The sequence below is a fragment of the Chiloscyllium plagiosum genome, unplaced genomic scaffold (genome assembly GCF_037043375.1).
Source record: "Chiloscyllium plagiosum isolate Xiang-an unplaced genomic scaffold, Cpla_swu_hap1 HiC_scaffold_12, whole genome shotgun sequence".
In the NCBI taxonomy this organism is placed as follows: domain Eukaryota; kingdom Metazoa; phylum Chordata; class Chondrichthyes; order Orectolobiformes; family Hemiscylliidae; genus Chiloscyllium; species Chiloscyllium plagiosum.
The window spans coordinates 31,354,983-31,371,397 of NW_028270150.1; the positions used below are offsets into that span (position 1 = coordinate 31,354,983).

The 16,415-nt window shown below is 40.8% G+C and overlaps 1 protein-coding gene across 3 annotated transcripts in view; it reads right to left on the reverse strand.

Annotated features, from left to right (window-relative positions):
* Positions 1 to 16,415, reverse strand: part of eva1c (eva-1 homolog C (C. elegans)) — a 157,468-nt gene that overhangs the window by 135,691 nt on the left and 5,362 nt on the right. The window lies entirely within an intron of this gene.

The window sequence follows — 16,415 nt, forward strand, 5'->3', positions numbered from 1 at the left end:
GGTGGACATGATCTATATGGGCTTTAGTAAGGCATTCGACAAGGTTCCCCATGGTAGACTGGTTAGCAAGGTTAGATCTCATGGAACACAAGCAGAACTAGCCATTTGGATACAGAACTGGCTCAAAGGTAGAAGACAGAGGGTGGTGGTGGAGGTTTGTTTTTCAGACTGAAGGCCTGTAACCAGTGGAGTTCCACAAGGATCGGTGCTGGGTCCACTACTTTTCGTCATTTATATAAATGATTTGGATGTGCACATGAGAGGAATAGTTATTAACTTTGCAGATGACACCCAAATTGGAGGTGTAGTAGACAGCGAAGAAGGTTACCTTAGATTACAACGGGATCTTGATGAGATGGGCCAATGGGCTGAGAATGGTAGATGGACTTTAATTCAGATAAATGTGAGGTGCTGCATTGTGGGAAAGCAAATCTTAGCAGGACTTATACTCTTAATGGTAAGGTCCTACGGAGTGTTGCTGAACAAAGAGAGCTTGGAGGGCAGGTTCCTAGCGCCTTGAAAGTGGAGTCGCAGGTAGATAGGATAGTGAAGAAGGTGTTTGGTATGATTTCTTTTATTGGTCAGAGTATTGAGTACAGGAGTTGGGAGGTCATGTTGTGGCTGTACAGGACATTGGTTAGGCCAGTGTTGGAATATTGTGTGCAATTTTGGTCTCCTTCCTATTGGAAGAATGTTGTGAAACTTGAAAGGTTTCAGAAAAGATTTACAAGAATGTTGCCAGGGTTGGAGCATTTGAGTTATAGGAAGGGGATGAATAGGCTGGGGCTGTTTTCCCTGGAGCGTCGGAAGCTGAGGGGTGGCCTTACAGAGGTTTATAAAATCACGAGTGGTATGGATAGGATAAATAGACAAAGTCTCTTCCCTGGGGTGGGGGAGTCCAGAACTAGAGGGTATAGATTTATGGTGTGAGGGGAAAAATATAAAAGAGACCTAAGGGTCAATTTTTTCACGCAGAGGGTGATACGTGTACGGAATGAGCTGTCAGAGGAAGTGGTGGAGGCTGGTACAATTGCAACATTTAAGAGGCATTTGAATGGGTATATGAATAGGAAGGGTTTGAAGGATATGGGATGGGTACTGGCAGGTGGGACTAGATTTGGTTGGGATATCTGGTCGGCATGGACGGGTTGGACTGAAGGGTCTGTTTCCATGCTGTACATCTCTATGACTCTGTGACTCTAATTCCTTCTTTGATCTGCAACTCACCTTTAATACTTCTGTGAAATTTCTGTCACAATATTCAGATACAAGCGAGAAACAAGTTATGTTTCAAAGACCTTTTATCATGTTGTAAAAATGGATTACAAATTACAAGTCCTACAAGATTCAAATCAGAAACATGCAGCACTATTGTGACTACTCTGCTTAACGGTTCATAATAGTTCTTATCTCAACCGTGTCAAATTTGCTATCAACACAGCAACTTTAAAACTATTCAAACACAATACCTTACTATCTCTCCTTTCCTCCTTATCAGTCCTGGATGCAATAATTTCTGCTGTTCTGTTGGATCTCACCCAAGTAGATACTGATACGATCCAAAATAATGAATATCACGAGAATGTTTGACAATATTTGACATCAAAACTCTCATTTTCCAGCAGGTCACAGATTAGCAGTCTAAACCAGGGATCCTAGTTCATTTATTCTTCTGACATCTTTCAATATTGTCTTGCTCCTTAAAGAATATCCACTAAGGCTAACATCGTGGGTGTTACCTTGACTAAAAACTGAACTATACTTGCCTTATAAATACATTGGTTACAAGAGGAGCTCAAAGGATGGGAATCCTGCAGCAAGCAACTCATCTCCTGACCCCTCAAAGCCTGTCCACCATTTTTAAGGCACATGTCAGGAGTGTGATGGAATACTCTGCTTACCTGGGTGAGTGCAGCTCCAACAACACTCAAGAGCCTGACATCATCAAGAACAAAGCAGCTCACATGACTTTTCTTTTTTTACTCATTCATGGGATGTAAGCATTGCTGACCAGATCAGCATTTATTACCCATTCCTAATTGCCCAGCTAGCCACAATGCTGTGAGTCTGGAGTCACGTGGAGGTTGGACCAGGTAAGGACAGCTGTTTCCTTCCCTAAAGGACATTAGTGAACTGGATAGGTTTTCCTGATGATTGATAATAGTTTCATGGTCAATATTAGACCCTTAAATCCAGATTTATTTTTTACTGAATTCAATTTCCACCATCTGCTATGACAGGATTTGAACCTGGGTACCTCAAACATTACCTGGGTCGTTAGATTAACAAGCCAGTGATAATACTGGCACCACATCCACAAACATTCATTTTGTCCACCATCAACACTTAGTAGCAGTAATGTATACTTATCTATAAGATGCAATGCAGAAATTCTCCAAGGCTCCTTAAGACAGCAATTTCCAAACCCACACCCACTTCCACCCAGAAGGATAAGGACAGAAGATACCATGGAAACACCATCACTTACAATTGTGCTTCCAAGTCATTAACCTTCCTGACTTGGAAATAGATCACTGTTTCTTCAGTGTAATTGGGCCAAACTCCTGGAATTCCCTCCATAACAGCAATGTGAGCCAAACTACAGCAGTGCAGTGGTTCAAGAAGGCAGCTCACTGCCAACTTCTGAAGGGAAACGAGGAATGGGCAATCACTGCTGACCCACAAGTTTGTTCTTTAAAAATCGATTTGGCACTTCATATTTCAATCATTTGCCACAGGTTAAACGTAATTCAAATTGGTGGTAGCAAAGTTGATATTATTTTCATTGTGGTCTTCACAAGGAAGCTGTTGAATGTAAATTGTGGACTTATTGATGGATCTTAAGTTGTAGTCCAAGTCTGATGATGAAGCATTTCTGTGGAAAGGTTTCTTCAATTAAACAGCAGTAAGGTGTGGGCTGTTAATCTTGGACACACTGATGCTTTGACTGGTTGCCCTCCTTTTCTTCCACCTTTTTTTCTGGCTGCTGTGATTGATCCTCTGAACAATTACCGGTGACAATGGCTTATTTGTTGTGACTAGGAGAAAGTAAGGACTGCAGATGCTGGAGGTCAGAGTTGAGAGTGTGGCGCTGGAAAAGCACAACAGGTCAAGTAGCATCCGAGGAGCAGGAGAATCGACATTTCAGGCATAAGCCTTCCTGGTGAAGGGCTTATGCACAAAACATCAATTCTCCTGCTCCTTGGATGCTGCCTGACCTGTTGTGCTTTTCCAGCACCACAGTCTAAACTCTGATCTCTTATGACTGTCAGACTGTGGAGCAAGTCAACAGATACCCATTTCAGATAATATCATGATCAATCTAATTACAGCTATATTAATTTAAATAAAATCCAATAAATAAACTCTATCACTGGGAACTCTATTGTTTTTATGACAACATAATAAGGCAAATTTGAATTTGAAACAAAAACAGAAGTTACCAGAAAAGCTCAGCAAGTCTGGCAGCATCTGTGAAGAGGAATCAGAATTAATGTCTGGTGACTTTTCCTCAAAGCTGATGGTGGCTAGGAAATTGTCGGTTTATATGAAGAAGATAGGGTAGAGGGTGGGGAATAAATGATAGGTGGGGATAGAGCCCAAAGAGAGAGAAGAACAGTTGGATAGACAAAGGAGTGGATAATGATCCTGCTGGGAGGATGAATAGCTGTTAATGGTGACTGTTAGTGGCTAACAATAGCTGACACACTACCTATTGTTAACCACTAACAGTCACCATCAACCGCGATTCACCCTCCCAGCCAGATTATTATCCCCTCCTTTGTCTGTCCAACTGTTCTTCTCTCTCTTTGGGCTCTATCCCCACCTATTGTTTACTCCCCTACCCCTTACCCTATCTTCTTCATATAAACCGATATTTTCCTAGCCATCGTCAGTTCTGAGGAAGGGTCACTGGACTCAAAAACATTAATTCTGATTCCTCTTCACTGATGCTGCCAGACCTGCTGAGCTTTTGCAGCAACCTCAATTTTTGTTTCTGTTTTCCCAGTGTGGAAACAGACCATTTGGCCTAACAAGTCCACACCGAATGTCCGAAGAGTAACCCACCCAGATCCATTTCCCTCTGACTAATGCACCTAACACTATGGGCAATTTAGCATGGCCAATTCACCAGACCTGCACATCTTTGGATCGTGGGAGGAAACTGGAGCACCCGGAGGAAACCCACGCAGACAGGGGGAGAATGTGCAAACTCCACACAGACAGTCACGTGAGGCTAGAATTGAACCTGGGTCCCTGGTGCTCAGAGGCAACAGTGCTAGACACTGAGCCGCCGTGCATAATTAAGACAGATTGGGGAAGTTGGGAGTATTTTACTTGGAAAGAAGCTAAAGAGGAGATCTTACTAAAGATTTCAACATGGGGGTTTTGGACAGAGTGGACAGGGAGACATTATTCCTGCTTGTCAAAAGATCTAGAACAATAGGGCACAGATTTAAAGTAATTTGCAGAAGAAGTAACCATGATTTGAGAAAAAACATTTTTCAGACAGTGTGAGGGTCAGATGTGAAATGCACTGTTTGGATGTGTACTGGACAGTTCTAATTAAGGTATTCAAGAGGGCATTAAATGATATTTACAGCTTCCACAGTCCTTTCAGTTTAAATTTAAATTCTGTTTTCTCTATTTGGGCATTCATAATTCAACTTCCAGTGCATATGTTCAATATAAATTGTTCTCAAATTTTCCATAATTAGTTATAATTTGGCAATCTTCACTCAACAAAGTTAGAAGGACAAATCGGCTAGTAAATAGATCAGCAATGGAATGATGGGTGGTTTTATCAGGACAGGTTTGGAAACACTTCATGCCTTGTTGGTAAATCTCTCACCTATATCAAGCATTATTAGATCACAGAGCACTAGATTGGCTTTTTCCAAATGTTCTGGTTAATTTTTCCAAATCTTAAGTAACAAAATTAAAATGCTAATTTTCAAAAAAAAAAGGACCAGGAAAAACATGACTGATAGATCTTTTAGATTAGATTTCCTGCAGTGTGGAAACAGGCCCTTCGGCCCACTAAGTCCACATCGACCCTCCAAACAGTAACCCAACCAGACCCATTCCCCTGACTAATGCACCTAGCACTATGGGCAATTTAGCATGGTTAATTGACCTAACCTGCACATCTTTGGACTGTGGGAGGAAACCGGAGCACCCGGAGGAAACCCATGCAGACACAGGGAGAATGTGCAAACTCCACACAGACTAGAATCTCAAGGCTAGAATCGAACCTGGGACCCTGGTGCTGTGAGGCAGCAGTGCTAACCACTGAGCCACCGTGCCGCGCCTTAAAATAAATTGTTAAAATGTAGTGTTTAAATAAATTTTCGTTTTGCTTAAAGTGGAGTGGTTTGACCAGTTGCAAGACATCTGGAATATTTTGATAAAAAGCAACTTTTAAAAATTATCTACAGTTTCCGAGTATCAGAATTATAAGTTAATTATTTGCCTGGAAGCTATGCCATGTAGTTTCAACCAATGTTCTTCTCTGAGCCAAGTTAAAAAAGAATTAGTGCAAAGCCAGATAGGTGAAGTGTCCAATAGTAACCAGTTGTGAAAGTTAAGGGATACTCGGAACACAGTGGTTAGCATTGCTGGCTCACAGCGCCAGAGACCCGGGTTCAATTCCCGCCTCAGGCAACTGCCTCTGTGGAGTTTGCGCATTCTCCCCATGTCCGAGTGGGTTTCCCCCAGGTGCTCCGGTTTCCTCCCATAGTCCAAAAAAAAAATGTGAAGGTTAGGTGAATTGGCCATGCAAAATTGCCCGTAATGTTAGGTGAAGGGGTAAATGTAGGGGAATGGGTCTGGGTGGGTTGCTCTTCGGAGGCTCGGTGTGGACTTGTTGGGTCGAAGGGCCTGTTTCCACACTGTAAGTAATCTAATCTAATCTAAACATCTCTAGCCAAAATGGTAGAGAATGATCTTGTCCTGCTAACAATAGTGAGGCAAGGTCTTGATTCCCTTCGTAAACTATTAACTACATTGTGACACACATGATAATATCTGTAACAATGCAATATAAATAATGTTTGGCCGTCTGCGCCTAAGAGTCCTAAGAAGCATGACTGCTATTTATTACAACAATAATTCTGAAATGAAAACAGAGCTCATAGACAGTTGTAGTTTCAATCACTACAGACAAAGTAGTAATAACATACTGAGATGAGTAAACAAAAATACGCTTCCTAAGGGATGCACAACATTGTGAAGAAACAAAAATGAATTTTTGTATACATATTATCCAGTTTATAAACTTAAGAGATTGTTTATGGAACTCCATCTGAAAAAGTCAAGCAGAAGTCTTACATTGGTGGAAGAAGAAACAGCTAAAGTACCACATAAGGTACAGCACATTTTGTTCTTTGGCCATATAAAACAAAAAAAGTAGTTAATCATCAGCCGAATAAGAACAATAGCAAAGGTCTATAAATAAATCGAATGCATTGGACCTTCACTGACCTCAGCTAACAGAGCTTATAAATGTATTTTACAAAACCATAAGTCACTGGAGTGCTTGTGAAAAACACTAATGTAACTTTTCAAGAGCTCAACTCAAATGGGCCAAGTTTAATACAAAACAGCCTAAAGAAATCCTATTATGTCTTTACGGTTCTTTTTTCAAGTTGATTCTCTAAAGACTTTAATTAGGTAAGAACTGGCAGCATTAAATATATTTTTTTTAAAATAGCAACATGTAAAGTGTTAATTAAACTTTCATTAAGTTACAATTCTGTCTGACAAAAGGGTAACCGGCTTAACAGGCTTAACTCCTGCCTACAATATTTCTAAGTACAGGAGTTTTTTTTTAGATAGGGATACATTTTGGAACAATTATTAATGGCTAAACACCCTCATTAAATCTCAAGCTATACGCTCTCCTATTTATTTCATACGCCTAGTAACATTGGGTGAAATATTTCTACTTGAATTTCACATTTGCTCCAAATTTGGAAATTACAGCATATATGTTCTGATGTATAGGAGCAATCCCATTGGAGATAAATGGGTGCATAAAAATCAGGAGAATATTGACTTATTCTCCTATGACCTCGTCCACTGTGTCTGTTGCTCTCGATGTGGTCCCCTCTACATCAGAGAGACAGGACACCAACTCGCAGAGCGGTTCAGGGAACATCTCTGGGACGCACGCACCAACCAACCCCACCAAGGTGTGCCAATCACTTCAACATCCCCTCCCAGTCCCCCAAGGACATGCAAGTCCTGGGCCTCCTCCACCGAAAAAACAAACCCAGCTGCCAATTGGAGGAAGAATGCCTTCCATCTTGGGACCCTCCAACCATACAACATCAAAATCGAATTCACCAGTTTCCAAATCTCCCCTCCCCCCCCCCCCATCTAATCCCAGATCCAACCCTCCAATTCAGCACTGCCTTCTTGATCTGTCCTACCTGTTCAACTTCCCTCCCATCTATCTACTCCACCTTCTCCACTGACATATCACAATTAACTCCCACCTGCATTCAGCAAGTGCCTTCCCACCTACCTACCCCCCCGCCCCAATCCCACCCTTCTATTTATCTCTCAGCCCCCTTTCCCCTCTACACTCCTGATGAAGGGCTAATGCCCGAGACATCGACATTCCTGCTCCTCAGATGCTGTCTGACCTGCTGTGCTTTTCCAGCACAATACTTTTCGACTCTGACTCTCCAGCATCTGCATGTTATCATGGACTAGGCTTTTATACCCCACTGTGGTCAGGATTAGAGGCACATAGGAGTTAAAATATGGCTAGAGTGCTAATTCCTAGTCCCATCTTTCATGTCATTTCAAGAGAAATAAACATTAAGAAGGAACTTAATAACATCATTAAAGGAATTTTCCTTTTATTTTCATCTTTCCCTTGAAAGCTTGAATAACCTGTTCCTTCTCCCAAAAGGAATGCAAGTTGTGGTAAATAATTGTCCGCCATTTGTGAAGTTCAGCGAACAGTTAACCACATGCTTCTATTATGGCCATAGCTCACTACGTGTTGGGCAGCTGACACAGTTTAATAAGGTCTCCTCCCAGATCATTTTAAAGGAGGCCAATTTAGATTTTCTAGTCAGCCTCCAGGATCCTGCAGGTGGCAGGAGACACTTTAAGTTCCCCAAGCAGCGGATTAGGAGCTCAGCTTCCTGGATATGCCTGGCAGCTCTTTATATCTATGGCACCACTATTTTCCTTTTATTCTTTCATGAGATGTGAATGGCACTGGTCGGGCCAGCAATTGTTGCCCTTTTCTAACAGCTCTTGAAAAGATGGTGGTAAGCTGCTTTCTTGAGCCATTACAGCCCAAGCTGTGGGTACATTCTCACTGTTGTTAGGATTTTCATCATTTAGTGTTCAATGTACACTACTACAGTGTAACTTATTCTTAGTGTGCTACAAACAAATAAAAGTTTGTTGTGAATAGAGAAGCAGCTTCATATAAAACTGGCAATTAGTTTTATTCTGCACAACCAACCCATCCTATTCTCAATAATCAATATGGAATACCAAACACATGGAGGTAACCTTTCATCTAACTACATCCATATTGAGTAAATATTTATGTTTATTTACGATATCAGTATGGACTATACACAACTGAAAACTATTTTATAGAAATAGGACTACTTAATATAGATATTAATGTCTACATGTAACCATATAAATCTACATAATAGTGATTATCAGGTTTTATTTCACAAATCTAGAATATTATATAGAATACTTTCTGATTACATTAGTCACAGGTAAAGTGCATTTTCTTGATAATTTAAAAGCAGGTATAGTTTTTTTTTTAAAAATGAACACAAGCATCATGTACCTGGAGTAGGCTGCAAGGGTGCATTCATGATTTCCAGATGAATTCTCCACTTTCGGATTGAGGAACTGCATTTCTAGCAGGTGTGGAGAGTGATAAGACTCAGAGATGTACAGCACAGAAACAGACTCTTCAGTCAAACTCAATACCAACCAGGTATCCTAAATAAATCTAGTTGCATTTACCAGCATTTGGCCCATATCCTTCTGAACTCTTCCTATTTATATACCCATCCAGATGCCTTTTTAAATGTTGCAATTGTACTAGCCTCCATCACTTCCTCTGACAGCTCATTCCATACACACACCACCTTGTGTGTGAAAACGTTGCCCCTTAGGTCCTTTTAAATACTTATCCTCTCACCATAAACCTATGCCCTCTTGTTCTGGACTCCCCCACCCGAGGGAAAAGACCTTGTCTATTTACCCTATCTATGCTCCTCATGATTTTATAAACCTCTAGAAGGTCACCCCTCAGCCTCCAAATCTCCAGGGAAAACAGCCCCAGTCTATTCAGCCCTCTCCCTATAGCTTAAACCCTCCTCGTAAATCACCCTGGTAAATCTTCTGTGAACTCTTTCAAGTTTCACAACAGCGTTCCAATCGTGGCATGAACAATGTCCTGTACAGCCACAACATGACCTCCCAACTCCTATACTCAATACTCTGACCAATAAAGGAAAGCATACCAAACACCTTGTTCACTAACCCATCTACCTGTGACTCCACTTTCAAGGGACTATGAACTCCACTCCAAGACTTGCACTCCAAGGTCTCTTTGTTCAGCAACCTTCTCCAGGACCTTATCATTAAGTGTATTAAGTCCTGCTCTGATTTGCCTTTCCAAAATGCAGCACCTCACATTTATCTAAATTAAACTTCATCTTCTACTCCTCAGCCCATTGGTCCATCTGATCAAGATCCTGTTGCACTCTGAGGGAATCTCTTTCCAGTCCACCACACCTCCAATTTTAGAGTCATCTGAAAACTTACTAAACATATCTCCTATGTTCACATCCAAATCATTATATAAATGACGAAAAACAACGGATTCAGCACCAATCCTTGTGGCACACTGATGGTCACAGGCCTCCAGTCTGAAAAGCAATCCTACACCACCACCCTCTGTTTTCTATCTTTGAACCAGTTCTGTATCCAAATGGCTAGTTTGCCCGCTATTCCATGAGATCCAACGTTGCTAACCAGTTTCCCATGAGGAACCTTGTCAAACATTTTACTGAAGTCTATATAGATTACATCCACCACTCTGCCCTCATCAATCCTCTTTGTTACTTCTTCAAAAAACTCAATTAAGTTCGTGAGATATGATTTCCCACGCACAAAGCCAGGTTGACTAATCCTAATTAGTCCCTGCCTTTTGAAATACATGTAAATCCATTCCCTTAGGATTCCCTCCAACAACTTACCCACCTCCAATGTCAAGCTCACTGGTCTATAGTTCCCTGGCTTTTCCTTACCACGTTGCTTAAATAGTGGAGAATTCATTTGGGAATCATGAATGCACCCTTGCAGCCTACTCCAGGTACATGATAGAACGTAGAACATAGAACATAGAACAATACAGCACAGAACAGGCCCTTCGGCCCACGATGTTGTGCCGAACATTTGTCCTAGCTTAAGCACCCATCCATGTACCTATTCAATTGCCACTTAAAAGTCACCAAAGATTCTGACTCTACCACTCCCACAGGCAGCGCATTCCATGCCCCCACCACTCTCTGGGTAAAGAACCCACCCCTGACATCTCCCCTATACCGTCCACCCTTCACCTTAAATTTATGTCCCCTTGTAACACTCTGTTGTACCCGGGGAAAAAGTTTCTGACTGTCTACTCTATCTATTCCTCTGATCATCTTATAAACCTCTATCAAGTCACCCCTCATCCTTCGCCGTTCCAATGAGAAAAGGCCTAGCACTCTCAACCTATCCTCGTACGACCTATTCTCCATTCCAGGCAACATCCTGGTAAATCTTCTCTGCACCCTCTCCAAAGCTTCCACATCTTTCCTAAAGTGAGGCAACCAGAACTGCACACAGTACTCCAAATGTGGCCTAACCAAAGTCCTGTACAGCTGTAACATCACTTCACGACTCTTGAATTCAATCCCTCTGTTAATGAACGCTAATACACCATAGGCCGCCTTACAAGCTCTATCCACTTTCAAAGACCTATGAACATAGACCCCAAGATCCCTTGTTCCTCCACCTCACTAAGAACCCTACCGTTAACTTGTGATGCTTGTGTTCATTCGCCAATCTCCAGTCTTCCAGCACCTTGACTGTGGCTATTAATGATACAGATATCTCTGCAACGGGCCCAGCAATCTCTTCCCTAATTTTCCTATGTAAAACTCAATAAGTCAAGTCAGTTATTAGATCCTTCTGCCATACAGACAATAGATGATACTGCCAGTGACAGATTAACCCTATAAGTCAGACAGTAGTTTAATATACCTGGCCACATCCAAAACACACACAACAGAGGTGAATGAGCCTTTGGGGGAGGGTAGTAGAATTCCAATGAAAGAAAGACTGTCAAAAGGTGAATTAGCCAATATCTGTGAGTTCATTCATTTAAAAAAGCAACAATGAGAAGCATAAAACATGACAGTAAAATTAGTGAGTTTTGAGAAGATTTGTAGCTCAGGTTGAGGTTTTGGATGTAGATTTGCTCGCTGAGCTGCAAGGTTCATTTCCAGACATTTTGTTACCCTACTAGGTAACATCTTCAGTAACATCTTTCCTGTGGAAATGACATCACCAACCCAAAGAAACCCAAACATATAAATAGAAATCAGGAATTTTCAGTATTGCTTCACCTGAAGCCCACTGAAGATGTTACCTAGATGTTACCTACATGACAGTAAAAAACTTAACTCATATAGCATAGAAAATCCCCTCTGAAGAGTTATGATCATGCATGGTGAATAAAATAGGATGAATACTTTTAACAGGAACCCTGATAATAGTCAACTGATGCAGGCCTGAGGCCAGGCGTTTTCATTCTGAAGGTATTTTCCATCTTGTTCATTCCTCCCACTTACATCTCTCGGGCTTTGGCATGTCACCACAGGAAATGACATCTCCAACCCAAGGAAACCCAAACACATAAATAGAAAGTGGGCTACACCACCAGTGCTTCATCCGATGCACCTCCCCAGAATTCTGGCCTCAGTAAAAAATACCCACATTCTGTATGATCAGGAACTCATCCACTAATTTGAACATGTGTTTTCTCTGGCACTAAAGTGCTGTGGGTGGTAAACTCTGCGAATGAGAGAGACAAGGGCATATGATATATGGGAAAACACCAGCTGCAAGTTTCCCTCAGCTACAAAGTGTACTGACTTGCTGACCTATGCCTTTGACCAATATCTCCTACTTTGGTGCATGCATCTGTTACAGGAACAACAAAAATGTAAACTGACTTTGACATGAATAAAATGGCAAATGAAAATATGTTGTATTAAAATTAATACAATCTCCAGAATGATATTTAATAATGTTTTTTTCTTGAAGTTTCATTTTACTTTCAACGTTTTCTTGAAATCACAAGAAGACTTAGCTTTCTGCATGCAAAAAAATTCAGTTGTTATGGTAGATAACTGCCTTCTGAAATTCAGGAAGTAGTCATATCCAAGGTTCTAACAATGGCTATGACTCATTGCTTGCATTTCTTACAGTCCTAAAAGTGGCTTTGTCACTTTGTACACTTGGGAAAGGTTAGTTAAAGAACAGCTCAAACTAAGGGAACACAATGTTAAAAATACATTAAGTGAAAGTATGAACATTCTTTCACAACTATATTTCCACAGTCCTGATGCCACGCTTGAAGTAATCAAGATCGAGAATTTACTGCAATTAAAACAGTAAAAAAGTATGACATTTCTAACCTTGCTTATTTTATGTGTAAATAGGCTCATGCCAAAGACAAAACTCCATTACTTCTATTTTCACAATACTCCTTGATTTGGTTTGATACAGGACTAACCATATTCTCTGTTACCTCAAAACCCTATGGGCCTTTAATATGGATGAAGTAATTCAACAAATGCCTACCGGTGTAACACATTTCATGAGATCCACTGCATAATGTGTCATCTTCCTGAACAAAGTAACTATGAAAAATAGCTAGCCTTAATACAGAAAACAATGATATTCACCCAGCTAATTAATGCCACAATTACATATTTATTTTCAGACAATTTATAAGAAGTACAGGCAGTAAGACGTTCAATCCACAGAGAAAGTAGTTCAGCATAAATCAGAAATTTAGATCTCTGGAAACAATAGTATTTCTATCCTTAAAATGTATTGGTTTGTTTAGTATGGGAACAATACCACAGAACAAAGGGTCCTACAACTTTCTTTACCACAATTACCATTTTTAACAATTGACAATACCAGATGTAGGTTTGCTCACTGAGCTGGAAGATTCATTTTCAGGCATTTCATCACCATACTAGGTAACATCATCAGTGAGCCTCCGGATGAAGCACTGGTGGTGTAGCCCACTTTCTATTTATGTGTTTGGGTTTCCTTGGGTTGGAGATGTCATTTCCTGTGGTGACATCATTTCATACGGTGATGTCATTTCCTGTTCTTTTTCTCAGGGGGTGTTAAATGGGATCCAAGTCAATGTGTTTGTTGACAGAATTCCAGTTGGAATGTCATGCTTCTAGAAATTCTTGTGGGTGTCTCTGTTTGGTTTATCTTCAGATGGATGTGTTGTCTGAGTCGAAGTTTTGTCTTTCCTCATCTGTATGTAAGGATACTAGTGTGAGTGGCTCAGTGGTTAGCACTGCTGCCTCACAGCACCAGGGACCCAGGCTCAATTCCAGCCTTGGGTGATTGTCTGTGTGGAGTTTGCTCATTTTCCCTGTGTCTGCATGGGTTTGCTCCAGTTTTCTCCCACAGTCCAAAGATGTGCAGGTCAGGTGAATTGGCCATGCTAAATCACCCATTGTGTTAGCTGCGTTAGTCAAAGGGAAATGGGTCTGGGTGGGTTACTCTTCGGAGGGTTGGTATGGACTTGTGAAGGGCCTGTTTCCACACTCTAGGGAATCTAATCTAATCCAAAAAAAATGGATGAGGAAGGACACCACTTCAACTGGGACAACACATCCATCCTAGGACAAGCCAAACAGAGACAAGCACAATAATTCCTAGAAGCATGGCATTTCAACCAGAACTTTATCAACAAATACATTGACTCGGATCCCATTTACCACCCCCTGACAAACAGAACAAGAAGCGACATTGCCATACGAACTGACATCACAGGAAATGACATCACCAGCTCAGGGAAATCCAAACACATAAATAGGAAGTGGCTACATCACCAGTGCTTTATCCGGAGGCTCAGTGAAGATGTTACCTGGTATGGTGATGAAATGTCTGAAAATGAACCTTCCAGCTCAGCGAGCAAACCTACATCCAGAACCTCAAACTGAGCTACAAATTTTCTCAAAACTCGCTAACTGACAACACCATTTTAATCCACATCCAAATCCACATCCACAATTTTAATAACATGCTTTGTTTCCTCAACTCATCTCATCTTCCATATAAGTTGAAAAGTAACCGCACTGTCAGTATTCATTTCAAAAGAGCAGTTAAACAGAAATGAATGAAACAATATGTTAGAGTCATGGGATATGGGTTCATGATTGTTAGCTTCCATGTATCTGAACTCCCTATCTCCATGTGGGAATGGTGGTTGAATACTTTCTTACTGAATAATTTGGAAACAGAACTATTCAAAGACTGATCTCAGCTGTTGCTATGCTATAGTCATAGTACTGTGTGCTGCTAAAAGACTCAACTTAAACACTTGCTGCACTATGTTGTTGTTCTAACGGAAAAGCAATCAGCTGATGCATATTTGGTTGAATTTATACAATCATCTCTCCGAAGTGGCAAATTTTTAACACAAGGGGAATATAAAAATATGGAGAAGGAGAGGATTTTATTGGGCCAACAATTTCATTTTCAAATGTCACTGGCAGTCGCATGTATCACCTGTGTGCTACTCAGTGGCAGCATATAATTTTAGCTGATCTGTGGTCCTAACTGGTACTGCTGCATTACACATCAAAGATATGATATTAGTCTCTTTATCTGCTCCTGATACCAAAAGCACTAAGTTCCATGCATGACCTTATAATGATCTCCCCCTGTCCCCATTAAAATTAAACTTGGAACTCACAATCAAAGTGCCTGCCACATTTACACTGTTCTGTATTGACAAGCTCCCTCTCAGTACTCATTTAATCAAGTTGCATAGACACACCTCCACAGTAGTTGGAAATTGAAGCCAAATTGAATCTGGGCTACAAGACAGGGATACTACCATTACAGCACAAGAGCCCTCAGGGCTCAGTAAATACTTGCAGCTCTGGTAAACATGCAATTGAGTCTTAACCATGAAAATAATTCAGTCCACTGGCTATTGTCAACAAGTAAGGAGTGCAATTGCTCCACCCATCATCAGGGTGCTCTATTTTGTCATAGAAAATTAGCCTATGGCATATATTTTAACATTTTAAGCCAAGAATACAAGTTTTATGAGATGCAACAGGCTTCTGAGACACTTCGAACTTGGCTTCATATTGCGTTGTGGTTAGGCAATTTTAAAATGTAACAGAAGAACAGCTTCTATAGTCCTATTACAACATTTGGTTTCAATACTATCCCCTTCTTTAGTTACAATGCAGCTCTTGCACAGAGGCACACTCAAAATTGTTTTGCATTAGCCTGAAAGTAATAGTAGTAAAATTGTTACTTTAGCCTTGGTTAGGATGACATACTGAGCTTAAAGAGCAGGTCCAAGGCTGAAAATTCTGTAATGAGTGACTCATTTCCTGACCACACTTTCTCCTGCCCCCAAAGTCTGTTCACCATCTACAAGGCCTAAGCCTTGATTTTACTGAAATAGTCTCCATTTGGCTAGATAAGAGACCTCCCACAAAATGCAAGAAGCTATAAGACAATTCAGGATAAAGCAGCCTACTTGATCAATGCCTCGTCCATCATCTTAAATATTTGTCCCTCTGCCAACAGTGTAACAGCTACAAGGTGCATGTAAAATAATTTCTAACTTTGCTTATGTATAAATAGCCTCATGCAAATCACAAGATGCCAGGATTTCTGTTTGCACCATATTTGGAGTTGGGTCAACACAAGATTGATTCCTTGTTCTCCACCTAGCATTCCCCCAACCCCTTGGTACAAATGATTATTACCTACAAGATACATTGCAGTAACTTGCCAAAACTCCCTTGACAGCACCTTCCAAACACATGATCTCTATCACATAGAAGGACCAATGCAGCGGAAGCATAGGAACACTACCACCTGAAAGTATCCCACCAAGTCACACACATCCTGACTTGGAAAATAATCATTGTTACATTACTTTCATGTGTCAAAGATTGGACCCCTCTTTCAAAAATGATGGTATTTATACCACATGGACTGCTGCGGTTCAGGAAGATAGATTACAATGTCATGCAACTATCAGTTCAGTTGCATGACACTGTAATTGTTTGCTATAAATTCTGTGT